Source organism: Rhinoderma darwinii (assembly GCF_050947455.1).
Source record: "Rhinoderma darwinii isolate aRhiDar2 chromosome 5 unlocalized genomic scaffold, aRhiDar2.hap1 SUPER_5_unloc_34, whole genome shotgun sequence".
NCBI classification, from domain to species: Eukaryota; Metazoa; Chordata; class Amphibia; order Anura; family Rhinodermatidae; genus Rhinoderma; species Rhinoderma darwinii.
This window is the reverse complement of record NW_027461792.1, coordinates 462,736-489,455: the sequence shown is the minus strand read 5'-3', so window position 1 is coordinate 489,455 and position 26,720 is coordinate 462,736. Positions and strand designations below refer to the sequence as shown.

The 26,720-nt window shown below is 46.5% G+C and overlaps 3 non-coding genes and 3 pseudogenes across 3 annotated transcripts; all 6 read left to right on the top strand.

Annotated features, from left to right (window-relative positions):
- Positions 1–281: 281 nt before the first annotated feature.
- LOC142690575 (U2 spliceosomal RNA) lies at positions 282–473 on the top strand. The gene has a single exon (XR_012859326.1). It is a non-coding gene; the product is annotated as a U2 spliceosomal RNA (small nuclear RNA).
- A 6,609-nt stretch (positions 474–7,082) lies between these two features.
- LOC142690556 (U2 spliceosomal RNA) lies at positions 7,083–7,269 on the top strand. The gene has a single exon (XR_012859311.1). It is a non-coding gene; the product is annotated as a U2 spliceosomal RNA (small nuclear RNA).
- A 6,131-nt stretch (positions 7,270–13,400) lies between these two features.
- On the top strand, positions 13,401–13,576 carry LOC142690546 (U2 spliceosomal RNA; annotated as a pseudogene).
- A 1,285-nt stretch (positions 13,577–14,861) lies between these two features.
- Positions 14,862–14,931, top strand: LOC142690664 (U2 spliceosomal RNA; annotated as a pseudogene).
- Positions 14,932–21,369: 6,438 nt separating this feature from the next.
- Positions 21,370–21,544, top strand: LOC142690549 (U2 spliceosomal RNA; annotated as a pseudogene).
- A 1,285-nt stretch (positions 21,545–22,829) lies between these two features.
- Positions 22,830–23,020, top strand: LOC142690515 (U2 spliceosomal RNA). Its single transcript, XR_012859281.1, has one exon. It is a non-coding gene; the product is annotated as a U2 spliceosomal RNA (small nuclear RNA).
- Positions 23,021–26,720: the final 3,700 nt, after the last annotated feature.

Below are 26,720 nucleotides of genomic sequence, written 5' to 3'. Positions count from 1 at the left end.
TCTTAGGGACAAAAAGCAGCTAGGGGTAAAAGAAGCAACATCCATGTGGTGTTTGCAAATGTGGAATACCATAACATTGTAAATAAAAATGGTTTTATTCTTTTATGTCTTTTATGCCCTGTATAAATTTTATCCTGCTATTGTTCTGTACTTTTATTATAACATCTGTATTAATGGTCTTATTATTATTACTTTTGTATTCATTTAAATGTATGAATATTCATGTATTATGCTGTTGATTTTATCTTGTGGTTTCAATTTTAAAAAAAAGTCTGTAAAATATATTATTTTTGCCAATAAAAAACTTTGTTGAAACCTTATCTGTTCTTATCAGTTTAATATCTGATACGTCCCCTATCTGGGGACCATATATTAAATGGATTTTTAGAACAGGGAGATGGAAATAGAGCTTGCTCTGTCCACTCCACGCATTGACCTGGTATTGCAGTATTTCCAGGACCGGTGCACCCTTCCCTTATGTGTTGACTAAAATCAGATTCCAAAAGTGCTATTTGTGTTTGCTATTGTTTTTGTCTTTCTGATGGGATCTCCCCTTTTAATCCCATTATTTCAACACCTGTTGGACAATGCATTTGTACAGTCATGTGTGATAATGAGCTCATTTATTAAATGCAATTAATTAATACATTGCCACCTCTTGTTGTGTGTGTGTGTGTGTGTCTTCTGTGTTTCTGTGTTTCCGGCATTTCACATTGGAACAGCTCATTCACCTTCCTTGTCTTCTCTCCGCCCTCCCTCCCTCCTAGGTAAGTTAAAGAGCTGCACCTGAGCCAGCCACTGATTGATGCAGCACCACAGTCAAATAGTGGAGTGGAGTGGAGTAGGGGAACAGCAAACAGCCATTAAAGCAGCCAGCCGCCTACCCGCCACAATGGACCTACCTGTGTACACTAGATGGATGTGATGGAATGTACTGTCGTCCCTACATTTCAAGAAGAAGTAAGAATTGCAGTTGCAACAAACCCTTGCTTGCCTACAAAGAGAGCAGCAATTTGGATTTGTTACTATGTTACCTAGAAGAATAACAAACTGTGCAAGGATGGAGGTTGTAGGAGCAAGGAGAAGTTGTCTGTAAAGTTGGTGGATGCTTATTTTCCATTTTGCAGTCCCTTGTCTCCCTCTTGTGGCCTCCTGGAGGCAAATAAATGTGCAAAAAAAAGACAGCCTGGCGGCCGGCTGTTGCAGTGTTGCCCTCTCAGGCAACACTGAGTGACTGACTGAGCCTCACCGTCTTATATAAAGTTCAGACGGAACTTTGCACGTGTCATAGTGGAGCCCTCAGGATTCCAGAGCCAGCTTTCTGACATCATAATGGGGCCTGCCTCAGAGATAGATAAAAGCCTGGGCCCAGGCAGTGTTGGTCAGTGCTGCTCAGCAGGCAGCACTGGACTGGACTGGATTACAGCTGATACAAGGTGTGAAGGAACAAGGGGTGGCTGTGGGCATGCACTTGCTGCCGCTGCCAGTGTTTATCTGCATGGCAGGAGGGCATTTGGGCGTTGCCAGGAAGGCGTTTTTATGTAGATTCCTCCTCTTTCAGCACTGCATTGTGGTGCAAGCAAAAGAAGCAAATCCTGTGTAGCTTCCTCTCCGGCCTTTATTCACCTCCCGCTTAGTAGCTGTAAATGTGTGTGAGCCTGCAGGGCCCCATGGAATTGCCTAGGAGTAGGCTGAATCGCTGCAAGGGGTGAACAGCAGTATGGGACAGGCTCGGTCAACGGCCGGCCCATTCGGGTTATCGCTTCTCGGCCTTCTGGCTGAGATCAAGTGTAGTTCTGATTACTTGTAGTCAGTGCTGCCTGGTCTTGGTTAGGAGGTGCTCAGGTACCCTCTCTCTCGGCCTCGGGGGATCGTCCAGGTTCGCCTGGACTTCACCCCCGTGCTGCTATTTGGGAGAGAGGCTTAGTCCTGAGCAACGAGTTGCGATCCACATACCCCCGTGTAGGCTTCGGCCGAAAAGGGGAGGCTGCGTAGACGTTACGTCACCAACGGGTGGCGTGACTATTCCAAAAAAATAAAAGATTCACTATGGATGAAAATCCAGGTGACATACCGGCGTATGCCCGGATTAAGAATACTGTGAGAGTAATTCTTTCGGAGGAGAAGGCGACGACTTGTGGCTTGAAATTCGTGGTGGAGACCGTGCTTGTTGGCATTTTCAATGTCCAAAAGAGGGAGATTTTGGCAGTGCAGGACTACCCAAGAAGAAGAACCTATGACATCACATTTATACAGAATGGAGTATTCCAAGATCTGCTGGCGGCATATGCAGTAAAAAAGGACCCGAGACTGGACGGAGTGGATTTTTACGAGCATGTTTTGGACATCACAAAAATGATTGTTATTAAAATGTACTGCCCATTTGCTGACGTAAAAGATGTGATGTCCTTTTTATCCCCCTATTTTAAAACAGTTAAGTGTATTGGCAAAGTGATGAATGAGGTTGGGGTCTGGACCTCTAAATGGAGATTTCTAGTGACATGCTACAGAGATGCCAATTTTACAGGAGGGATAATGCTGCCGCCAGCACGTTTTAAATTAGGAGATATGGCAGGAGATTTTTATTTTTCAGGGATGCCTCCATTCTGTAGGAAATGCCAAAAGTACGGTCACACCAATGAGTCCTGCGAGAGCACCTGTAGGAACTGTGGCAGCTCTGAGCACGAGGCCAAAACTTGCCCTCTGGGGAAAAGGTGTCGATATTGCAGCCGAGTTGGTCACCTTTTTGCATTTTGTCCCCACAGATCGGAACAACCCGAGGTCCGGCCGAGGCGTCCCGAGCAGCCAGCAGGCCAGATCGTACCCCCAGAAGGAGAGGAACCCCAAGGAGAAGGCCAGGATGAGATGGATACCTCTAGCAGACCCCCCCAAACAGGTGACCCAAAAGAGCAGAGACGAAACAAGCGTCGATCCAGTGATCAGCGGACGAAAAAGCCCCCCCAGGAGACTGGGGAGACGGGTAGTTCGGATGAAGCTGATCCTACTGGTCCGCAAGAGATGCTGGGTCAGCCTGTACCTGAGGCAGAGGACCCGGGCGGAGCGGCAGCGACACACAAGCGACGTAGGGCGTACTCGGAGGTGGCAGCGGGGGTGCCGATGGAAGTACCTGCATTGGCGAAGGCAGGGAAACCACTGGACGTGCCCCCGAAAGTGACAACCAAAGGTCCACCCCCTTCTAGCCAGTTGGGGGATACACGGACAGCTGCCTCCGAGGTGACGGAGGTCCCAGAGACGTCAGGGAGCGCAATTCCTGCCCCTATCGAAGGGGAGGTCGCTGCCAAAAAAGCTCCAGCAGATGAAATGTTGCCCGTGGAGTCCATATGGGATCCATTTATGATTAGTGCCTCAGGTATGGCGGGGGGTCAGCTAAGTGATGGCAGTTCCTCTCCTACCTTCTCCATATTTTCCGTGGACTCCAAAATTGAAGGCTATGAGAGTGCAAGTGGGGTCTCTGGCGACGCGGAGGACTGCTGAGGCCACCTCGGGTAAGATTATAAAGACTGTCTCTCTCCCTTTTCCTCATGGCTGAGTTATGTGGTCTTTCCTTAAATGTAAGAAGCGTGCATTCTAAGACAAGAAGAGCTGCCCTGTTTGATTACCTCTCTATTCTTACCGCGTCAGTTTTTTTCCTACAGGAATGCTGCATCCCACATCGCATGGACTATAAAAAATATGAAAGAGATTGGAGACTCGGACCTTCGGTGTGGTCCGGGTCTAACGAATCTAAAGCCGCAGGTGTCGCCATTTTATTTAAAGGGAACGTTTTAATTGACAGTTTTTATGAAATTTTACCAGGCAGAATTTTAATGGTCAAAGCTTTTATAGACGGTATTAAATGGCAGTTTTTAAATTTTTATGGTTCTCCTGAGAGAAATGAAAGAGCTAGAATGCTAGAGATTTTACCCCTTTTTATTAATGATTCAGAACCACTTGTTTTAGCGGGTGATTTTAATTGTATTTTAAAGGGGGAACGCCGGTTCTCTAATTCAGTAAGCAGGAACTACGACAAGACCTCGTCAATTTTAAAAGATATTGTTACTGATTTTAAACTCACCGATGTTTTTAAAAAATGTAACAGGGATTTATGTGAAGAGGCCGGCGTTACCTGGAGCAACGTGACCTGCAGCTCCAGGATTGATTTTATCTTCTGCTCTTACCAAATACTGCCTTTTAAATGTGATATTAACCCAAACGTCTTTTCTGACCATAAGTTATTGTATTTTAAAGTGAAATGTGATAACGAAAGAAGAACTCCGAAAAAAGCCTGGAAATTAAACGTATCCCTTTTAGAAGATCCGCAAATTTTAGCTGATTTTATTACCTTTTACAAAGGCTGCAGACGGGTAAGACATCCCAATATGCCCATCGTCACCTGGTGGGAAAAAATGAAAGTTAAAATAAGAGATTTTTTTATTAAGATTGGGATGAGAAAAGCAAATGAGAAATGCAAATTTTATGCAAATTTAAATACCCGTCTGCAGACCCAATATAAATTCAGAGAACAGGGTATGCTGGTGGACAAGGAGATCATTGAGATTAAAAAAGAGATCTCCCAGTGCCTGGAGCAGAGGGGAAAGGAAATAATATTTCGCTGTAAGGTAAAACATCTTGAGGAGAACGAGACCTGCTCCAGGTATTTTTTTAAGAAAATCAATGATAAGCATACCCTGTTGGATAATATTGAAGGTGAAACAAATACCCAAAATATTTTAAAAAAGGTACATGGGTTTTATGCGGATCTTTTTAATGTTAAAAACATTGACAATGCTTTTATGAATGACTCATTGAAGGAGGTTGATGCTGTTTTAGATCCTGTCTCCCAAAACTTTTTATTACAGGAGATTTCAGAACAAGAAATTTTAGAAACTACCAAGAGTTTTAAAACAGGTAAAGTTCCTGGTCCTGATGGTATACCCATAGAGTTTTATGTTCTATTTTACGGTGTTTTAAAGGAGGATCTCCACTCTCTTTTTACACAAGTTTTTAGAACAAAAGCCCTCCCGGGGTCCTGGAAGAAAGGTGAGGTGTCCCTGCTGTACAAAAAGGGGGACAAAACCGACATTAAAAACTGGAGACCAATTACACTGCTAAATTGCGACTACAAGATAATGGCTAAAATTTGTGCAAATAGATTAAAAGCAGTCGTAAACAAAATAATTCACTCCAACCAGGTCTGTGGGATACCCGGGAGGAGCATATGGGATAACCTGAACCTTTTAAAAGATGTTATTAATGACACAAAGGAGAGGAAAGGCAAAATGGCAGTTTTAACAATCGACTTTGAGAAAGCCTTTGACAGAGTGTCACACTTTTATCTTTTTAAGGTTTTAGAGAAAATGGGTATACCGGAAGGTTTTATACAGTCTCTGAAGGCCTTTTATGACAACTGCACTAGCAAGATTTTAGTCAAAGGTTTTAAAACACAGGATGTCCTTTTAAATTCCGGAGTGAAGCAGGGGTGTCCCTTGTCCCCACTACTTTTTATTTGTGCAATTGAGCCTCTACTGTGCACCCTGAGGAAAAGCAAACAGATACGTGGAGTCCCCCTGCCGGGCGGGGGGGGACTAGAGGCAAAAGTAGTGGGGTACATGGATGATGTCGCGGTACTGTGTAGGGACACCCTATCACTACAAACAACTTTAAGACAGATCTATAAGTTTTGTTGCTCCTCCGGTTTTAAAGTCAATTTTAATAAAAGTAACATTTTAAACATTGGCAATATGATTTTACAGGACATTCCAGTCCCTGTGTCAGAGACTGTGCAGATTTTAGGGGTCTCCTTCAATGAGTTAAACAATGGTTTTAACAGTTGGGACTTGGTGGCACAAAAAGTTAATAAAAAGATTTGTATGTGGAATTTGAGAAAGCTGACCATGGAGGGAAAAGTTTTAATTACCAAAATGGTGATTTTACCGATTTTATTATATTTGAGTATGGTTTTCCCTCCCCCTGATATTTTATTAAAAAAAATAAATAAAGCTTGTTTTACATTTTTATGGAACTCCAAAATGGAAAAACTCAGGAGAGAGAAGGTGATGATGCCAAAACTAATGGGTGGTAAGGATTTCCCTGACATAAAGACCTTTCTTTTAATCAAATTTTTTACTGCATGTCTTAACGCTGCTTTTAAGGATCACTACTGGTCATATTTTATCCGTTTTAACACCGGGTATTTTATGAGGAGGAACGGATGGTTCTCCACGGTTTTAAGCTCCCCGTATGCTTTTAACCTCCCTGACCAGTACAAGATTTTAGAGAAAATTGTGAACCTTTTTAACTTGAAAGGCAAGAGAATTGAAGACGTGCAAAATAGTAAAAGTGTTTTAAAAAAGATAAAAGAAAATGTTTTAGTAGCCCCCATTAGTAATTTTAGTGAACAAAAGTGCAAACAAATATGGAGAATGGTAAATATTAATTATCTTTTTAATCCTCAGAAAGATCTGGCCTGGAGTTGTGCCCACGAGTGTCTTCCATGCCGGGCATTCCAGCATCGAAGGGGACTGACCAACTCGGCTGCGTGTCCAAGGGGAGGTTGCAGAGATGATGAGACAGTCTACCACCTTTTCTGGCAGTGCTACTACGCACAATTGGTGTGGTCAAGAATCCTCCCCTTGGCACAGAAGATTACAGGACTACAGAGATTTACTAGCGATGGCGTTTTTTATGGATGTCTGGAATGCCCAACACAGACCCGAAAAATGATGGCATGGAAGATCACTAACTGCGTCAAAGCAGCTCTGTGGGCGGCCAGAAACATTCTTTTATTCAAACATGACGTTTTAACTGTGGATGATGTTTTAGCCATTTGTTTAAGTGAGATGCACAAGTATTTTCTTTTAGATAAAAAACTCTCTCCTGTTTTATGTAGAAAATGGTTTTTTAGTGAATGGAGTTCCATAATTTGATGCCACCAAGTGCCCTTTTATAAGTTATGTGATTTTATCTGATAACTTGTATTTATTATTATACCATTGTTGTAAACCCTGTGTATTTATTGATTTATTGTAAAAATGTAAAAAATTTGTAAATCCTTTTTATGTCAAAAAATTTTAAATAAACGGTTACCTCCTTTGTTGGGGTAGTCAACTCAAAAAATCTGTTCTTATCAGTTTAATATCTGATACGTCCCCTATCTGGGGACCATATATTAAATGGATTTTTAGAACAGGGAGATGGAAATAGAGCTTGCTCTGTCCACTCCACGCATTGACCTGGTATTGCAGTATTTCCAGGACCGGTGCACCCTTCCCTTATGTGTTGACTAAAATCAGATTCCAAAAGTGCTATTTGTGTTTGCTATTGTTTTTGTCTTTCTGATGGGATCTCCCCTTTTAATCCCATTATTTCAACACCTGTTGGACAATGCATTTGTACAGTCATGTGTGATAATGAGCTCATTTATTAAATGCAATTAATTAATACATTGCCACCTCTTGTTGTGTGTGTGTGTGTGTGTCTTCTGTGTTTCTGTGTTTCCGGCATTTCACATTGGAACAGCTCATTCACCTTCCTTGTCTTCTCTCCGCCCTCCCTCCCTCCTAGGTAAGTTAAAGAGCTGCACCTGAGCCAGCCACTGATTGATGCAGCACCACAGTCAAATAGTGGAGTGGAGTGGAGTAGGGGAACAGCAAACAGCCATTAAAGCAGCCAGCCGCCTACCCGCCACAATGGACCTACCTGTGTACACTAGATGGATGTGATGGAATGTACTGTCGTCCCTACATTTCAAGAAGAAGTAAGAATTGCAGTTGCAACAAACCCTTGCTTGCCTACAAAGAGAGCAGCAATTTGGATTTGTTACTATGTTACCTAGAAGAATAACAAACTGTGCAAGGATGGAGGTTGTAGGAGCAAGGAGAAGTTGTCTGTAAAGTTGGTGGATGCTTATTTTCCATTTTGCAGTCCCTTGTCTCCCTCTTGTGGCCTCCTGGAGGCAAATAAATGTGCAAAAAAAAGACAGCCTGGCGGCCGGCTGTTGCAGTGTTGCCCTCTCAGGCAACACTGAGTGACTGACTGAGCCTCACCGTCTTATATAAAGTTCAGACGGAACTTTGCACGTGTCATAGTGGAGCCCTCAGGATTCCAGAGCCAGCTTTCTGACATCATAATGGGGCCTGCCTCAGAGATAGATAAAAGCCTGGGCCCAGGCAGTGTTGGTCAGTGCTGCTCAGCAGGCAGCACTGGACTGGACTGGATTACAGCTGATACAAGGTGTGAAGGAACAAGGGGTGGCTGTGGGCATGCACTTGCTGCCGCTGCCAGTGTTTATCTGCATGGCAGGAGGGCATTTGGGCGTTGCCAGGAAGGCGTTTTTATGTAGATTCCTCCTCTTTCAGCACTGCATTGTGGTGCAAGCAAAAGAAGCAAATCCTGTGTAGCTTCCTCTCCGGCCTTTATTCACCTCCCGCTTAGTAGCTGTAAATGTGTGTGAGCCTGCAGGGCCCCATGGAATTGCCTAGGAGTAGGCTGAATCGCTGCAAGGGGTGAACAGCAGTATGGGACAGGCTCGGTCAACGGCCGGCCCATTCGGGTTATCGCTTCTCGGCCTTTTGGCTAATCTCAAGGGGTTAGTCACTAGGTCCGTCTGTGTGCTCGCCCTTGGCCTTGTGGCATCGCTGGTTTACCAGCTTAAGCCACCTGCTGCTTTAGGGGGTGAGCCAGGGGACAAAGAAGGCGACCAACCTTGCCCGGGGAGGTTATGGCGAATACGACTACCATGGCGGCTTCGGTGCGCTTCGCAGGCCCAGCTGATCAGAGGATAAAGAACACCTTCAAGTTCGAGTTCGGAGAGCAGGAGAAGGAGAAATTTTCGCTGAGGTTTTTCGTGAGGACAGTCCTGATTGACGTTCTGAAGGTGAAGAGGGAGAATATTCTTGCGCTTCAGGATGCCCCTGGACGCTACACCCTTACCTTGGAGAACGAGCAAGCCTGCCAAGAGCTATATGGAAGCATCCGGAAGAACTTGAGTCATGAAGATCTTAAAGGACTCCTCATTGTGGCCTTGTACTCAGAAGGTGAAACATCTCTTGTTGTTCATATGAGCAATCCGCATGTGCCCCTGGAGCACATAGCCCAATTTCTGCAGAGACATTTTGCTTCTGTCCGAGAACCTCGTAAAATCCTCAACGAAGAACAGCTGTGGACAGGGAAGTACAGAATTTCCGTGAAATTTAAAGAGGACAGTTCTGAACATGGCATTGAGGGATTCCATCATCCTCCCTCAACATTTAACATAGGCAACAACAGAGGTCGTTTGTTTTACCGGAATATGCCAAGGTACTGTCGCAAATGCATGGGGTTCGGACATGTCGCTGACATGTGCCCTGAAGAAATAGCGACCTGCAGGAAGTGCTTCCAAAAAGGGCATGCTACTGCCAGCTGCTCTAATCAGGTCACATGCAACATCTGCCTGGTGCCGGGGCACACCTTTAGAGACTGTCCCTTGAAGAAGATCAGCTCGTATGCTGAAGCAGTGAGGAGGCAGCCGGCTTCTGACAAACCTCCCTCAACAGCTGAGCAGAGGCCTAAAGCTGATCCTCCGTCAGAGGGAAAATTGCCTGTTGCTGGTGCTTCAACTGACTGGTCAGAGTGTCCTTTTGGTCCGGATGAAGCTGAGTCCATGGAAACTGCTGGATCTGGGGTGAAAGCGGTGAAAAAACCTTCCGCAGTGGCCCAGGATCCAAAATTGGATGAAGATGTTATGCATCTGGAAGTACAGAGGAAAAGGAAACCAGTTGATGATGACCCAGGTGTCTGTGTCAAAAGATCAGATTTCCCTCGCTACAGGCATAAGCCGGTGGAGCCAAATGCTGAACCGCCTCCGGCGAAACCGCCACCTTCTGATTCTGACCCAGCTAACATCGAGTTCTCGGATTCAGATGTCGCCACAACTCCCAGCCCACTAGTGGGATTTATGTCGGATTCTGAGAGTAGTTCGGCCTAAAAATATCCAAGGTTGATGACAAATAATATCCAAATCTCTTCACTGAATGTGAGGAGCTTGAAGGGCCCATCCAGAAGGGCTGCTTTATTTTCATACCTGTCTACAGTAAATTCGGACATTTTTTTTCTACAGGAATGTGGTATAGATCATGACCCCAACTATTCTGTCCTAAGACAAGATTGGTCTCTGGGCAGCTCCATCTGGTCTGGAGATAATGAGGTAAGATCTACAGGAGTAGGGATTTTGTTCAAATCTATGGACTTTAAAATCACTTCGTTCAGAGAAGTCATACCGGGAAGAGCTTTATTTGTCAACGTGAGCTATCATGGTGTAGACTTAAGACTTTTGAACATATATGCCTCGCCCATCAAAGAGGAAAGATCACAGTTATTAGAGACCATACAGTACTACTTGCCTGGTTCTTCTCCGCTGATAGTAAGTGGAGACTTCAATTGTATTATATCTGGAGAAAGTCGAGAGGGGAGCTCTGGAGAACCTAGAAGGGATAAGACAGAGAAACAATTAAAAGATCTGATGACAGACTTCAGGTTAAAAGATGTTTGGAGAGACATACATAGAGATGACCCCGGATACACCTGGGAAAATGCTAACGTCAAATCCAGAATTGACTTTCTCTTCACTTCAGGTCAAATTGCACCGCAGTCTGTGTCACTAAACGCAAATATTTTTTCAGACCATAAAATGATCCAAGCACAATTGCAGATATCCAAACTTGTCAAAGCTAGAGGAGTTTGGAGACTCAACGTCACATTGCTACAAAACCCTGAAATAAGAGCAGATTTTAAGATTCTTTTCAACCAACTCAAAAATTTACAGAAAGATTTTTCTTCCATGTTAGAATGGTGGGAGCACAGCAAAGCCAAGATCAAAGCGTTTTTCATCCAAAAAAGCATCATCAGAGCCAGGGAAAAAACGAAATGGTTCAAAACGCTTAACACCAAGCTGCAGACATATTATAAACTCAGGAGTGCTGGTGTTGAAATGGAAGATTTAATCACCAACCTAAAGGAACAAATTGCAAAAGAAATCGAGAGTAAAGGTAAAGAAATAATATTCAACTCAAAAATTGAGATACTAGAAAAAAATGAAAAATGTTCTAGATTCTTCTTTAAAAAAACCGTCGAAGCTAAAGAAATGATCATAGAACTAGATGGCGAAACTTCATCTGACGGTATGCTATCCAAAGCTCAGACATTTTATCAAGACCTGTTTAACGAAAAGCCTATTGATGCTTCTTTTACTGAAGATGTTTTAAATTCACTTGATTGCACTTTATCAAAAACTGACCAAATGCTGCTATGTAGGGAAACTACTGTTGATGAACTTAATGCTGCTGTTAAAAGTTTTCTGTGTGGGAAAACCCCAGGAACCGATGGTTTACCGATCGAATTTTATAGGGAATTTTGGGACATTTTAAGTGCTGAATTTTATTGTGTCATCAAAGAAGCCTTTAAGTGTAGTCAGCTACCTGTATCCTGGAGGAGTGGCCTGGTATCCTTATTATATAAAAAAGGAGAAAGATCCAATTTAGAGAACTGGAGACCGATCACGCTTCTTAATGCAGACTACAAGATAATGTCCAAAATTTTAGTAAATCGTTTTAAGGGGGTTTTAAGTCAAGTCATACAGCCGGAACAAGTATGTGCAGTTCCTGGAAGAAGTGTCTCAGAGTGTCTTAATACCATCAGAGATGCAATATGGTATCAGAAGGAAAGGAAACAAAACCTAGCCATACTTTCGCTGGACTTTCAAAAGGCATTCGACCGAGTGTCGCATAAGTTCTTATGGTCAGTTTTAAAGAAGATGTGTTTTCCTGACGTTTTTATTCAACAAATTGCACTTTTATACAGGAATGCTTTCAGCAAAATTTTGGTTAATGGCTCTTTAACAAAAGAAGTCTATCTGCACTCAGGAGTCAAGCAAGGGTGTCCCTTGTCACCAATTTTATTTATTTGCTCAATTGAACCTCTTTTATCTATGATGAGAAAGGAGAAAATAGTTAGAGGCGTTCCTATACCTGGCGGTCGAGGAAATGAAGTCAAGGTCATGGGTTACATGGACGATATTTCCATTCTCTGCACGTCACAGGTGGCTCTTCAGAGAGCAATTAGGACCACAGAATTCTTCTGCCATGCATCAGCATTTAAACTCAATCTGGACAAGTGCAGTTGCTATACAATTGGGAATTGGCCTGGCCTCTCTGTACCTGACCTTAGAACCCAGTCTGACAAAATCAAAATATTAGGAGTGATTTTTGATGAGCAAAATAATGGTGCACAAAGCTGGGAAATAGTCAAAGAAAAGCTACAAAAGAAAATTGACTTCTGGAAACTTAGGCAACTTACCTTGAGCGGAAAAGTTCTTATTATTAAGGCGTTGTTACTTCCTGTTATGTTATACCTAAATTGTGTTTTCCCTCCAAGTGATCTCACTGCAAAAAGAATACAAAGATTGTTATTCGAGTTTGTGTGGAGTTCCAAGTTTGAGAAACTGAGCAGACAAATCATGCACAAGACACTTAATGTAGGCGGTAAGGATGTGCCAAACATCAAATTGTTTTTATATTCTTCATTTTTCAGCCTCTGTTTTAAAAATGTGTCACTGTCAAATAATTGGTCCTACTTTTTAAGATACGCCGCTGGGCATATTTTTAGAAGGCGAAAATGGATAACAACATCACTTTCCAGTCCAGTGTTAATTGTCCCCCCCAAACAATATGTGATTGTGGAAAAAACAATAAGAATGTACCAATTAGAGTCTTATGGGGTAGAGACTTTGAAAAACTCTAGAAAGCTCAGGTTCGAAATAAAAAAGAAGGACACTATGACACAAATTTCTAATTATACATTTGACAGATGTGCTATGATATGGGAAAAAGTAAATGCACCTTATCTTACCAATCAGCATAAAGACATCGCCTGGATGATAGTTCATGATTGTGTTCCATCGAGGAGCTTCCAGTACAGAAGGGGCTTGTGCAATACACAGACTTGCCCTAGGAGACAATGCTGCTACGATGAGTCAACTTTGCATATATTTTGGAACTGCCAATTTGCACAAACAGTATGGAAAGAATGTGGGGAGATTTTAAAATTTTTTACCGGTCTTAACCATTTGAATCACGAAGTTGTCCTGTATGGAATCCATCGAACCCTACCAAAAGAAAAAGAGAAAGTATTATGGTGTACTATGAACTGTATTAAAAATGCACTGTGGAAGACGAGGAATATACTACTCTTCAAAAAAGACTTTATTAGTGAACGAGAATGTATCAAACTGGCATTAAGTGAACTTTATTTGTACTACCTGTTGGACAAAAAGCATCTTGGAAAGAAGAAAGCACTGAGCATGTGGCACTTTAAAATGTGGAAGATGTTATTCTAGACTTTATTCTTGAAATATTAGTTTTGACTGAATCATATTAATTTAAACGTAAAATCTGTTCTTATCAGTTTAATATCTGATACGTCCCCTATCTGGGGACCATATATTAAATGGATTTTTAGAACAGGGAGATGGAAATAGAGCTTGCTCTGTCCACTCCACGCATTGACCTGGTATTGCAGTATTTCCAGGACCGGTGCACCCTTCCCTTATGTGTTGACTAAAATCAGATTCCAAAAGTGCTATTTGTGTTTGCTATTGTTTTTGTCTTTCTGATGGGATCTCCCCTTTTAATCCCATTATTTCAACACCTGTTGGACAATGCATTTGTACAGTCATGTGTGATAATGAGCTCATTTATTAAATGCAATTAATTAATACATTGCCACCTCTTGTTGTGTGTGTGTGTGTGTGTCTTCTGTGTTTCTGTGTTTCCGGCATTTCACATTGGAACAGCTCATTCACCTTCCTTGTCTTCTCTCCGCCCTCCCTCCCTCCTAGGTAAGTTAAAGAGCTGCACCTGAGCCAGCCACTGATTGATGCAGCACCACAGTCAAATAGTGGAGTGGAGTGGAGTAGGGGAACAGCAAACAGCCATTAAAGCAGCCAGCCGCCTACCCGCCACAATGGACCTACCTGTGTACACTAGATGGATGTGATGGAATGTACTGTCGTCCCTACATTTCAAGAAGAAGTAAGAATTGCAGTTGCAACAAACCCTTGCTTGCCTACAAAGAGAGCAGCAATTTGGATTTGTTACTATGTTACCTAGAAGAATAACAAACTGTGCAAGGATGGAGGTTGTAGGAGCAAGGAGAAGTTGTCTGTAAAGTTGGTGGATGCTTATTTTCCATTTTGCAGTCCCTTGTCTCCCTCTTGTGGCCTCCTGGAGGCAAATAAATGTGCAAAAAAAAGACAGCCTGGCGGCCGGCTGTTGCAGTGTTGCCCTCTCAGGCAACACTGAGTGACTGACTGAGCCTCACCGTCTTATATAAAGTTCAGACGGAACTTTGCACGTGTCATAGTGGAGCCCTCAGGATTCCAGAGCCAGCTTTCTGACATCATAATGGGGCCTGCCTCAGAGATAGATAAAAGCCTGGGCCCAGGCAGTGTTGGTCAGTGCTGCTCAGCAGGCAGCACTGGACTGGACTGGATTACAGCTGATACAAGGTGTGAAGGAACAAGGGGTGGCTGTGGGCATGCACTTGCTGCCGCTGCCAGTGTTTATCTGCATGGCAGGAGGGCATTTGGGCGTTGCCAGGAAGGCGTTTTTATGTAGATTCCTCCTCTTTCAGCACTGCATTGTGGTGCAAGCAAAAGAAGCAAATCCTGTGTAGCTTCCTCTCCGGCCTTTATTCACCTCCCGCTTAGTAGCTGTAAATGTGTGTGAGCCTGCAGGGCCCCATGGAATTGCCTAGGAGTAGGCTGAATCGCTGCAAGGGGTGAACAGCAGTATGGGACAGGCTCGGTCAACGGCCGGCCCATTCGGGTTATCGCTTCTCGGCCTTTTGGCTAAGATCAAGTGTAGTACCTGCTCAAGCTGAGGTTAGTAATCATCCCTGCCGGTGGTTGATGGGCCATCGTAGGGGGATGACAGAACGCCGAGGTGAGGGCAGGGAACCACAACGGTCATCGCTCTGGTGTACGCATTTGGTTTAAAGGTACCATTTGTAGGTGACCAGGCGACCGCCGGATCGAGGTCAGGAGGTCGGGTAGTATGAAAGCCCGAGTTGCTATGTGCCCCAGGGCTGGTGACCCTGGGGTGCCCTAACTCACTGGGGGTGGGATCCCACTGAGTGAAGGCACACTTGCACGCACTCTTCTTTCACACTTCTAAGCACACACCTTTTTTCTCCCGGCCTTCTGGCTGGGAGATGAGGAATTTTTTATACCTGGCGGATGTCCAGGCTGTATCACAGCGCACATCCACTTATTTAATTTTGTTTTTCACTGTGTGTTTGTCACGTTTGTCACAAGGATTTTGGGATGCGGTGCCCTTTTGGGACCCTCCTGAGGTCTAGGGGGAAAATGTGTGGCCTTCTGGTTCCTTTTTCCCCTGCAACCCGGCCTCCCTTCTTCGGAGGGGAGGTGCAACTAGGATGCAGGCTCCTAGGTGGACACTGGGGTGGCAGCCCAGGTAGAAGCCTAGGAGTGTGTTTGGGTCTCCCTAAGCCTCGGCGAGGGGGGACCATCGATCCTTGATCCTCTAGGCCTATGGTTTGGAGGGTCAGGGAATGGTTATGCGGGGCCTCTCTCTTTTAAGAGAAGGGCTGCGATAGACCGCATCCTTGTGCACTTTTTGTGTGGCACCTCTGCACTTTTTATGCACTTGGGTGATAGAAAGCACGACTCGGGCTTTCAAAAAAAAAAAAAAAAAAAATCTGTTCTTATCAGTCCTTGTAAGGATAGATAGCTCGGAGAACCACTGGGGGCTATAAACACTAGCTTAGCGATCCAAGAGCGTTCCAGACGAAGCCGGCGACGAACTGCGGAGAAGAACCAGCGAAGACGACGATCCAGAAGGGAGAAGCCGCCATCGGGGAAGAAGCTCCGGGAGATCGCTGCCGGGAAGAAGGAGAACTGCGACAGAGACCTTCGGAGAAGAGCCGCTGCTGAAGGGGATCTTTGAAGAAGCTCGGCCGCAGAAGAAGCTCGACGAGGAACCGCTGCGGAAGAAATTTCGTGGAAGAACCTCGGCCAGCAAGGAGAAGATTTGCATAGCTCCGCCCCCTTCGGGAAAGAGCTATCGAAGATCCTCCCCAAGCGACAGGAACAGCTGGAAGAAGCCATGGCCTCAACCAGCAACCCTGCCACCCAGAAGGAGAAGGCTGATGGACCAGGTGAGCCGGCCCAGGCCAGGACATCTCCTCCTGAAGCCTCCTCAAGCGGACAGGCCACCAGGAAGCCGAACCAGGCTGCTCCAACCCTGGAGCCCTGGATGAAGCAGACGGTGGCCCTGAAGCTGAAGGAGGTGGACGGGAGAGTGCCGGACATGACGGAAGAAGTGTTCTGCCAGAAGATGCTCCTGGACCAGGGCTTCGCTAAGCCGGAGACCATCAGCATCCAGGCCTTCATGACCGGGATGTTCTTCGTGACCTTCGCTTCGATCAACATCTGCAGAAGGTACTGGGAGATGGTGAAAGCGGCGAGGCCTGAATCCCCTTTCTCTCGCTTTGTGGGCAACTGCCCTGTCCAAAGAGAGGAAAGGCGGGTGACGGTCTCAATGCGGAACCCACACACCCCCGGCAAAGACATCACCACGCTCCTGAAGCGGTTCTGCACAGTGGTGAGGGAACCCACCCACATCCTGAACGGACTCGGCTTCTGGACTGGCAAGTGGTCGGTAATCGTCCGACTCAACAAGGATTCAAGCGCGGAAGACGGCCTCCAGCACCTGCCCCAGTCATTCTCGCTGGGCAACTCCTACGGCCTCATCTACTACCCGGACATGCCGCAGATCTGCAGGAGATGCAGCAAGAAGGGTCATTCGATGAAGGACTGCAAGGAGGACGCCTGCAAGAACTGCCGGGTAACAGGACACGAGACCAAAGACTGCCCGAAACGGACAATGTGCAACCTCTGCGGACAAGCAGCCCACTCTTACAAGGACTGCCCGAAGAGGGATCGATCCTGGGCAACTGTAGCAGCGAAAGCTCCAGCCAGAGGGAACCCCGCCCCAGCCAGAGCTCCAGCGGCACAGAAGACCGGGAAAAAGAAGGATGGTAAGAAGACGACAGTCCCTCCCCCCCCTCTCCCGGCCCTCCCTCGCCCTACCCTTCCCACCCTCCCTCGCCCGGCCCTCCCCACCCCCCCGTCCCCAACCCCTGTCACCCCCACTGAGGCTCTCACCTTCTCCTACCCACCCATCTCAGTGGTCCTGTCACCCGCACCTCTCCCAACCCAGCCTCCCTTCTCCCCAGCTCCAGCAGCACTAACATCTCCCTCTCCAGCTGCTGGAGTCCTCTCCCTGGAGGATTTTCCCCCTCTTGTCTCCTCAGGTGCCATCCAGAGGAAGAGAAAGGTGAGGGACAGCCCAGCGGCTGAGTCCTCAAAGCGACAAGTCGTGGAAATCTGCGAAGATTCCCTTGCGCAGCAGGAGGAAATGGAGCAGATGGTGGAGGAACTCGTGTCTGAACCTGAGGTCATCGACTTCACAACAGACATCCAGGTGGCTACAATCCTGGAACAATTTTTGTCAGAGGGCCTGCTGGATCTTTCGGACCCGCCAGGCGAGGAGGATCCGCCCGACCGGACTGGTAACTAAGGTGTATCGTTTGCACTAACCTTCTTTATTCTCCCCCATGGCTGCTGAACTTAACATCTTTAGCCTCAATGTGAGGAGTGTTAGAGATAGGACTAGATGTCAGATGGTGCTAACTTTTCTTTCCAAGCAGTCGAGTGATATATTTATGCTGCAGGAATGTACTCTCCCCTCTTCCAGGTCATATCATCACCTGGCCAGGCAGTGGACCCATGGCCCGTCCTACTGGTCTGGTGGGGGCGACTGTAAGTCTGCAGGGGTTGCCATCCTGATTAGGGGAAGCGTATTTACTGTTGACTCTGTCCAGGAGCTCGTCTGCGGCCGCTTGTTGGTCGTAGACGGTTCCTGGGCGGGAGAGCCGATTAGGCTCATCAACGTGTACGCTCCCCCTATGAAGGCTGAGCGCCTGGAACTATTCCAGACCCTGCGGACCCAGCTCGCCACCACTAGGGCAGTGGTGATGGCCGGGGACTTCAACTGCCCCATCGAAGAGGATGGACGAAGTTCCGGCACTTCAATCAAGCTGGATGTCAGTTCCAAACTGCTTATCGAGATGGTAACCGAAGCATCCTTGCAGGACGTTGTGGGCTCCATGGGGATCGGCTCTGTGAACTATTCATGGAGCCGACCCGATGGCTCACTTCGTTCTCGGATTGACTTTGTGTTCACCTCCCGGGCAGTCAAGCAGCATGGGCACTCCATGATCCCCTGCTTCTTCTCTGACCACAGGGCCATTCTCTTCCAGGGTGCCATCGGCCACGGTTTTCCTCCCGGCCCTGGCTCCTGGAAGCTGAATTGTGCCCTGCTGGAAAGAGAGGAGGTACTGGCGGAACTTAGAGACGCCTATATTGTTTGGAGGAATGATAAAGTTTTCTTTGACAAAACCTGTGACTGGTGGGAATATGTTAAAGTTGAATTTCGTTGTTTCTTTCAGGCAAAAAGTCGTCAACAGGCGTGTGAGAGGAAGAGAGACTTCAGAGAGATGCAGCGTCAGCTGCGATCCCTGCAAGACCTCCTTCAATGCGGCTGGGACGTCAGGAAGGAGCTGGAGGAAGCCAAAAAGGGCCTGAAAAGGCACTTTGAGGAGGAATCCAAGCGAATTATCTTTCGTTCCAAGGTGGAGAACCTGGAGAAGGGTGAGAAATGTAACTCGTTCTTTTTCAGGAAACTCCATGCCGGCCACACGCCCCTGAAGGAACTCCGAGATGAGACCGGAAACATGCATTCTGGGAAGAAGGAGGTGATGGGAGTCGTCACAGACTACTACCGAAGCCTCTACTCCCGGAAAACCACTGACCCCGAAGCCGCCGATAAATTCCTGTCAGGTATCACTAATCATCTTGATCCTGCAGGTACGGAGGCTATGGACGTACCCCTGACGGTGGAGGAACTGCTCTCTGCCGCTAAATCCTTCAGACCCGGCAGGACCCCGGGCAGTGATGGTCTCCCAGCAGAGCTCTATGTAGCGCTGGGGGACTTGATCTGTCCGGACCTGCTGGAGCTCTATGAGGAGATGGTGGTGGAGGGTAGAATGCCACCGTCCTTGAGAGAAGGCATGATCACGATCTTGTATAAGCGGAAGGGGGAGAGATGTGACCTGAAAAACTGGCGTCCCATCTCTCTCCTGAACGTGGACTACAAGATCCTCGCCAAAGTATTGACCAACAGACTGAAGGTTGTCATCGGACAGATCATCGGATCGGACCAAACCTGCGGCATTCCTGGCCGTAGGGTGGCCGACAGTCTTGCCCTGGTGAGGGACACGGTGCATTACATGCAAAGCCGCCGTACACACGCGGCCCTGGTCAGTCTGGATCAGGAGAAGGCTTTTGACCGGGTCTCTCACGAATTCATGGGTAAGGCTCTGCGTAGGCTGCGGCTTGGCAGGTTGTTCTGTTTGTATGTTAACCTGATGTATTGCGACATTTACAGCTCGGTGCTGGTGAACGGCTGGAAGACTGACCCCTTTCCTGTATCGTCGGGGGTTAGACAAGGCTGTCCTCTTTCACCTCTCCTTTTTGTTTGTGTTATAGAGCTCTTCGCAGAGGCTATCCGGCAGAATGGAGAGATCAGAGGGATCACCGCACCAGGTCCAGGACACTTCGAGGTCAAATGCTCGCTGTACATGGACGACGTGACCGTCTTCTGCGCTGACCAGAGTTCGGTGACTGCACTCGTCCAGACCTGTGAGGAGTTCGGACGCGCTTCAGGGGCAAAAGTCAACTGCGGGAAGTCGGAAGCCATGCTCTTCGGAAAGTGGTACCTGCCTTCTCCTGCCTCCTTCCCGTTTACTATCAAGCCGGACTTCATCAAAATTCTGGGAGTCTGGTTCGGTAAGGAAGGTGCAGCCCTAAAGTCGTGGGAAGAACGCTTGGCCAAAGTCAACCAAAGGATCGGACTGTGGAGCCTCAGACAACTCACTATTGAGGGCAAAGCAATGGTCCTGCGTAACGAAGTCTTGCCTGTGCTACAATACACTGCACAGGCATGGCCCCCTCTTGCAACGGTCTCGAGGGCCATTACCAGGACTGTGTTTCGCTTCATCTGGGGCTCGAAAATGGACAGAGTAAAGCGGACTGTTATGTACAAGGAGCCCCGCAAAGGTGGGAAGGGTATACCCGACATTCCCACTCTGCTGCGGATCGCTTTTGTATGTGACTGTGTTCGTAGGACTCTGAGGACAGCAAACGGCTCTGCGGGCAAGGCCATGTCCCGCTACTTCCTCCTTCCCCTCTGGCGAGGTTTTGGCTGGGATAAGTGGGACAGCTCCTTCCCTTACAACTGGCACGCTCCCTGGTTCTACGGAGATGTCGTCCGGTTTGTGAGGGAGCATCAACTGGAGGGTCTTAAGCCCGACTTGTGGAAACCTAAGACGATCCACAAGCACATCAGAGCAAAGGACTCACTGGAGTTTGTTCCAGGGCTTCATGCCGACACGTTGGAGACTGTTTGGACTAACGTGTCATCTGGCAGGTTGACCAACGGGCACAAGGACATTTCATGGATGGCCATCCAGGGAGGACTGCCTCTTAGGTCATTCATGCATGCCCGCAACCTGTGCAAGACCCGGTACTGCCCCAGGTGCCCCTTCACGGAGGAAACATCTTTGCACATTTTCTGGCAGTGCCCCTTTGCACAGGGTCTGTTGAAAGCCTTGGAACACGAACTCAAGGACTCAGTTCCCAGGAACGGACTGTCGTACCGCTCGGTACTTTATGGACTATTTCCTGGGAATACCACGGATGGAGCAATCCAGGAAGCCTGGCGCCTTATGAACTGTTTTAAGGACGCTATATGGTTCGCCAGGAATCGTCTGATTTTGCGGAGAGAGAGTGTGTCCGTCCAGGACTGCCGCAGGCTGATCCACAGCCTGCTCAGAGACTATTCCACCTGGGACAGCCCGGACGTCGATGAGGAAGAGGACTGATACTCCCCTTCCCCCCACTCTCCCTTCTTGTGTGTTGTCTTTCAATAAAGCTTCGGGCCTGTGATTTCCCGCTTCCCTATCCCCTCCTACCCACTCCCCTATCCCATCACTTGTCTGTAATGCTTTGTTGTTTGGCTTTAGTGAATGCAAGAATGTTAGTGTAGCATGTGGTGTAATGTATAGCATAGGCTAGCCTGTACTGTGTATTATACTGTCATGTTATGTTTGACGACTGTTATTATTTATTATTTGCTGCTTCATGGCTCGCGCTGCGTCGCAGTAATGTTTGTATGATGACGATTGATTGTCAATAAAGCATTTTTCAATCAAAAAATCTGTTCTTATCAGTTTAATATCTGATACGTCCCCTATCTGGGGACCATATATTAAATGGATTTTTAGAACAGGGAGATGGAAATAGAGCTTGCTCTGTCCACTCCACGCATTGACCTGGTATTGCAGTATTTCCAGGACCGGTGCACCCTTCCCTTATGTGTTGACTAAAATCAGATTCCAAAAGTGCTATTTGTGTTTGCTATTGTTTTTGTCTTTCTGATGGGATCTCCCCTTTTAATCCCATTATTTCAACACCTGTTGGACAATGCATTTGTACAGTCATGTGTGATAATGAGCTCATTTATTAAATGCAATTAATTAATACATTGCCACCTCTTGTTGTGTGTGTGTGTGTGTGTCTTCTGTGTTTCTGTGTTTCCGGCATTTCACATTGGAACAGCTCATTCACCTTCCTTGTCTTCTCTCCGCCCTCCCTCCCTCCTAGGTAAGTTAAAGAGCTGCACCTGAGCCAGCCACTGATTGATGCAGCACCACAGTCAAATAGTGGAGTGGAGTGGAGTAGGGGAACAGCAAACAGCCATTAAAGCAGCCAGCCGCCTACCCGCCACAATGGACCTACCTGTGTACACTAGATGGATGTGATGGAATGTACTGTCGTCCCTACATTTCAAGAAGAAGTAAGAATTGCAGTTGCAACAAACCCTTGCTTGCCTACAAAGAGAGCAGCAATTTGGATTTGTTACTATGTTACCTAGAAGAATAACAAACTGTGCAAGGATGGAGGTTGTAGGAGCAAGGAGAAGTTGTCTGTAAAGTTGGTGGATGCTTATTTTCCATTTTGCAGTCCCTTGTCTCCCTCTTGTGGCCTCCTGGAGGCAAATAAATGTGCAAAAAAAAGACAGCCTGGCGGCCGGCTGTTGCAGTGTTGCCCTCTCAGGCAACACTGAGTGACTGACTGAGCCTCACCGTCTTATATAAAGTTCAGACGGAACTTTGCACGTGTCATAGTGGAGCCCTCAGGATTCCAGAGCCAGCTTTCTGACATCATAATGGGGCCTGCCTCAGAGATAGATAAAAGCCTGGGCCCAGGCAGTGTTGGTCAGTGCTGCTCAGCAGGCAGCACTGGACTGGACTGGATTACAGCTGATACAAGGTGTGAAGGAACAAGGGGTGGCTGTGGGCATGCACTTGCTGCCGCTGCCAGTGTTTATCTGCATGGCAGGAGGGCATTTGGGCGTTGCCAGGAAGGCGTTTTTATGTAGATTCCTCCTCTTTCAGCACTGCATTGTGGTGCAAGCAAAAGAAGCAAATCCTGTGTAGCTTCCTCTCCGGCCTTTATTCACCTCCCGCTTAGTAGCTGTAAATGTGTGTGAGCCTGCAGGGCCCCATGGAATTGCCTAGGAGTAGGCTGAATCGCTGCAAGGGGTGAACAGCAGTATGGGACAGGCTCGGTCAACGGCCGGCCCATTCGGGTTATCGCTTCTCGGCCTTTTGGCTAAGATCAAGTGTAGTATCTGTTCTTATCAGTTTAATATCTGATACGTCCCCTATCTGGGGACCATATATTAAATGGATTTTTAGAACAGGGAGATGGAAATAGAGCTTGCTCTGTCCACTCCACGCATTGACCTGGTATTGCAGTATTTCCAGGACCGGTGCACCCTTCCCTTATGTGTTGACTAAAATCAGATTCCAAAAGTGCTATTTGTGTTTGCTATTGTTTTTGTCTTTCTGATGGGATCTCCCCTTTTAATCCCATTATTTCAACACCTGTTGGACAATGCATTTGTACAGTCATGTGTGATAATGAGCTCATTTATTAAATGCAATTAATTAATACATTGCCACCTCTTGTTGTGTGTGTGTGTGTGTGTCTTCTGTGTTTCTGTGTTTCCGGCATTTCACATTGGAACAGCTCATTCACCTTCCTTGTCTTCTCTCCGCCCTCCCTCCCTCCTAGGTAAGTTAAAGAGCTGCACCTGAGCCAGCCACTGATTGATGCAGCACCACAGTCAAATAGTGGAGTGGAGTGGAGTAGGGGAACAGCAAACAGCCATTAAAGCAGCCAGCCGCCTACCCGCCACAATGGACCTACCTGTGTACACTAGATGGATGTGATGGAATGTACTGTCGTCCCTACATTTCAAGAAGAAGTAAGAATTGCAGTTGCAACAAACCCTTGCTTGCCTACAAAGAGAGCAGCAATTTGGATTTGTTACTATGTTACCTAGAAGAATAACAAACTGTGCAAGGATGGAGGTTGTAGGAGCAAGGAGAAGTTGTCTGTAAAGTTGGTGGATGCTTATTTTCCATTTTGCAGTCCCTTGTCTCCCTCTTGTGGCCTCCTGGAGGCAAATAAATGTGCAAAAAAAAGACAGCCTGGCGGCCGGCTGTTGCAGTGTTGCCCTCTCAGGCAACACTGAGTGACTGACTGAGCCTCACCGTCTTATATAAAGTTCAGACGGAACTTTGCACGTGTCATAGTGGAGCCCTCAGGATTCCAGAGCCAGCTTTCTGACATCATAATGGGGCCTGCCTCAGAGATAGATAAAAGCCTGGGCCCAGGCAGTGTTGGTCAGTGCTGCTCAGCAGGCAGCACTGGACTGGACTGGATTACAGCTGATACAAGGTGTGAAGGAACAAGGGGTGGCTGTGGGCATGCACTTGCTGCCGCTGCCAGTGTTTATCTGCATGGCAGGAGGGCATTTGGGCGTTGCCAGGAAGGCGTTTTTATGTAGATTCCTCCTCTTTCAGCACTGCATTGTGGTGCAAGCAAAAGAAGCAAATCCTGTGTAGCTTCCTCTCCGGCCTTTATTCACCTCCCGCTTAGTAGCTGTAAATGTGTGTGAGCCTGCAGGGCCCCATGGAATTGCCTAGGAGTAGGCTGAATCGCTGCAAGGGGTGAACAGCAGTATGGGACAGGCTCGGTCAACGGCCGGCCCATTCGGGTTATCGCTTCTCGGCCTTTTGGCTCAGATCAGGTTTATTGCCTGGTCTGGGCCGGGGGTTCGGTCTTTCGTGGAGTCCTATCCGACGTTTTTGGGAGCGATCATCGTGCCGTTGGGCATTCCATTTCAAGATGGCAGCTGTGCGTAACACTATCCGTTTCGTGGTGAATGAGCAGAGGAGAGACGAAGTTGATACTGGACATATCATTGAGAACATCCTTCTGGACCTGGCTGGAGTTAAGTTGGTAGAGGTATTCTGTATCCAAGCTTTCAGCAATATTGCTACATATGATGTATCCTTTTTTGAGGCCGCCTACTGTTTAAACGTTTTTCAGTTGCTAAAGGAAAAACACATGCATGAGGCATTAACATCCATTGAAGTGCAACCTCTTTTTTCTACAGTGGAGAAATGTATAACAATTCATATGTATAACCCATTTTTGGATAGAAGGCTGGTCAGGGCTTTTTTAGCTCATTACTGTACCCATGTTAGAGGTGGTGTGGAGCAGAAGAACCTATGGGGAGTTTTTAATGGTGATATCAAGTACTGGGTCAGGCTGAAACCTGACTCCAGCTGTATTGGAGGAGTGATGAATCCTCCTGCTAATTTTTCCATTGGTGGGAATAAGGGATATCTGTACTACCAAGATATGCCATGCTTTTGTAGATCATGTTTTTCCTACGGGCATACCAAAGATGCATGCAAAGGCAAAGTTTGCAGAAATTGCAAGGAAACAGGACATGAGGCTAGTGCATGTATTTCCCCATCCAGGTGTGATATTTGTGGTTTGCCTGGTCATACCTGTAGGAAATGTCCAAAGGTGTTTCCTTTCTTAGGACAAGAGAGAAGAACATGGGGCAGACAGGTGAGAACAACAAGTTCCCTTGCTGCCTCTTCTGAGGTAATTTCAGAGCCAGCTGGCAATGTTTCTGTGGCTGCTTCTCAGGACCCTGGGAAAGCTGGATTAGGAGAGGTTCTAACCTCACATACTGACAGCATGGAGTTGGGTGTGGTCCCTCCTGCAGAGCCAACTGTTGATGAGACACCTGGGGTTATACCTATGGAAGGTAAAGACACAGCGCCACCTAGTGGGTGTGCATACCCTGATAACGGTGCAAGTATGCAAATTTTGTCCTTTTCTAGCCCAGAGTCAAAAATGGACGATTCAGCAAAAGTGGAGTGGTCAATATCGGAGGAGGACGAGAAGGAGGCCAGGATGCCTAGTGCCACTAGTGCGGAAATCTTCCATAAAGTTGTCTCAAAAAGGGGGAAGTCTGGAAAGGCGGTGAAGAGACTTAAGATAGGCTTATTGGAAGATTCTGCTCATGCAAATCCTTTTTCTTTGCTGGATAGTGACTCCAGTTCTAGCCCTAAGTCATCTGAGGTGGCCTCAGAAGTACCCAGCTCTCCTGGGGAAGGTTTCCTCAGTGAAGTCAATGTGGCAAATTTGGAAAGAGCGATGTATTTCCCTGGGACGTGATATGTTCTGGTTTTTCCATGGCTTTCCATTGCACTAACAATACTATGCCCGCATGTCTTTGAGATTAAAAATTGTCTCACAAAATGTACGGGTGTTCTCCTCTGCTCACAAGCGTGCTGCAGTCCTGGACTTTTTGGCCTCTAAGGGCAGTGACATTGTTTGCGTACAAGAATGTGGTTTGTCAAAAATGCCTAGGAAAGAAGAATGGAAGTTTGGGGAAGCAATTTGGTCTTTTTCTTCCACAAATAGGAATGATGGAATTGGTATTCTTTTTAAAAATAATGAGTTTGTCATCAAACAGACTCAAATTATACAGGAAGGAAGATGTGTCTGTGTGTTACTATCCTATAAGGGGTGGCAGTTTAGGCTAATTAATATCTATGGCCATGCTGTGAAAACTGATAGGTTGGCACTTTTTGATTCTTTAAAATTTTTTCTTCATGGTAAAGTTCCTGTAATTATTGTTGGTGACATTAACTGTATCCTGGAGAAGCAGGCCCGAGCTGGGTCCACAGAGTCTAATGTGGATGTCACTGGAGTTTTGTGGAATAAAATTTTGCAGGACTTTGCTTTGCAGGACGCTGTCACCAGGAAACCAGGTCCATTTACTTACCATGCCGATGACGGAAGAACAGATTCTCGTCTGGACTTTTTCTTTTTTTCTATTTCAGCAATGAAATGTGTAGATTATGCGCAGGAGAGAGTGTGGTTTTCAGATCACGAGTGTTTGTTGGGGGTTTTTGTTATAAATAATTTCTTTTATGGTAGAGGGGTATGGAAGATGAATGTTAGTTTTCTGAGTGATGAAAGGGTGAAAACTAGGTTTGGGAAAAAATATGGGTTTTGGGTTAGGAAGAAAAGTTCTTTCTCTAATGTGTGTGAATGGTGGGTATGGGTGAAAAAAAAGATTGGTGGTTTCTTTAGACAGATAGGGTAT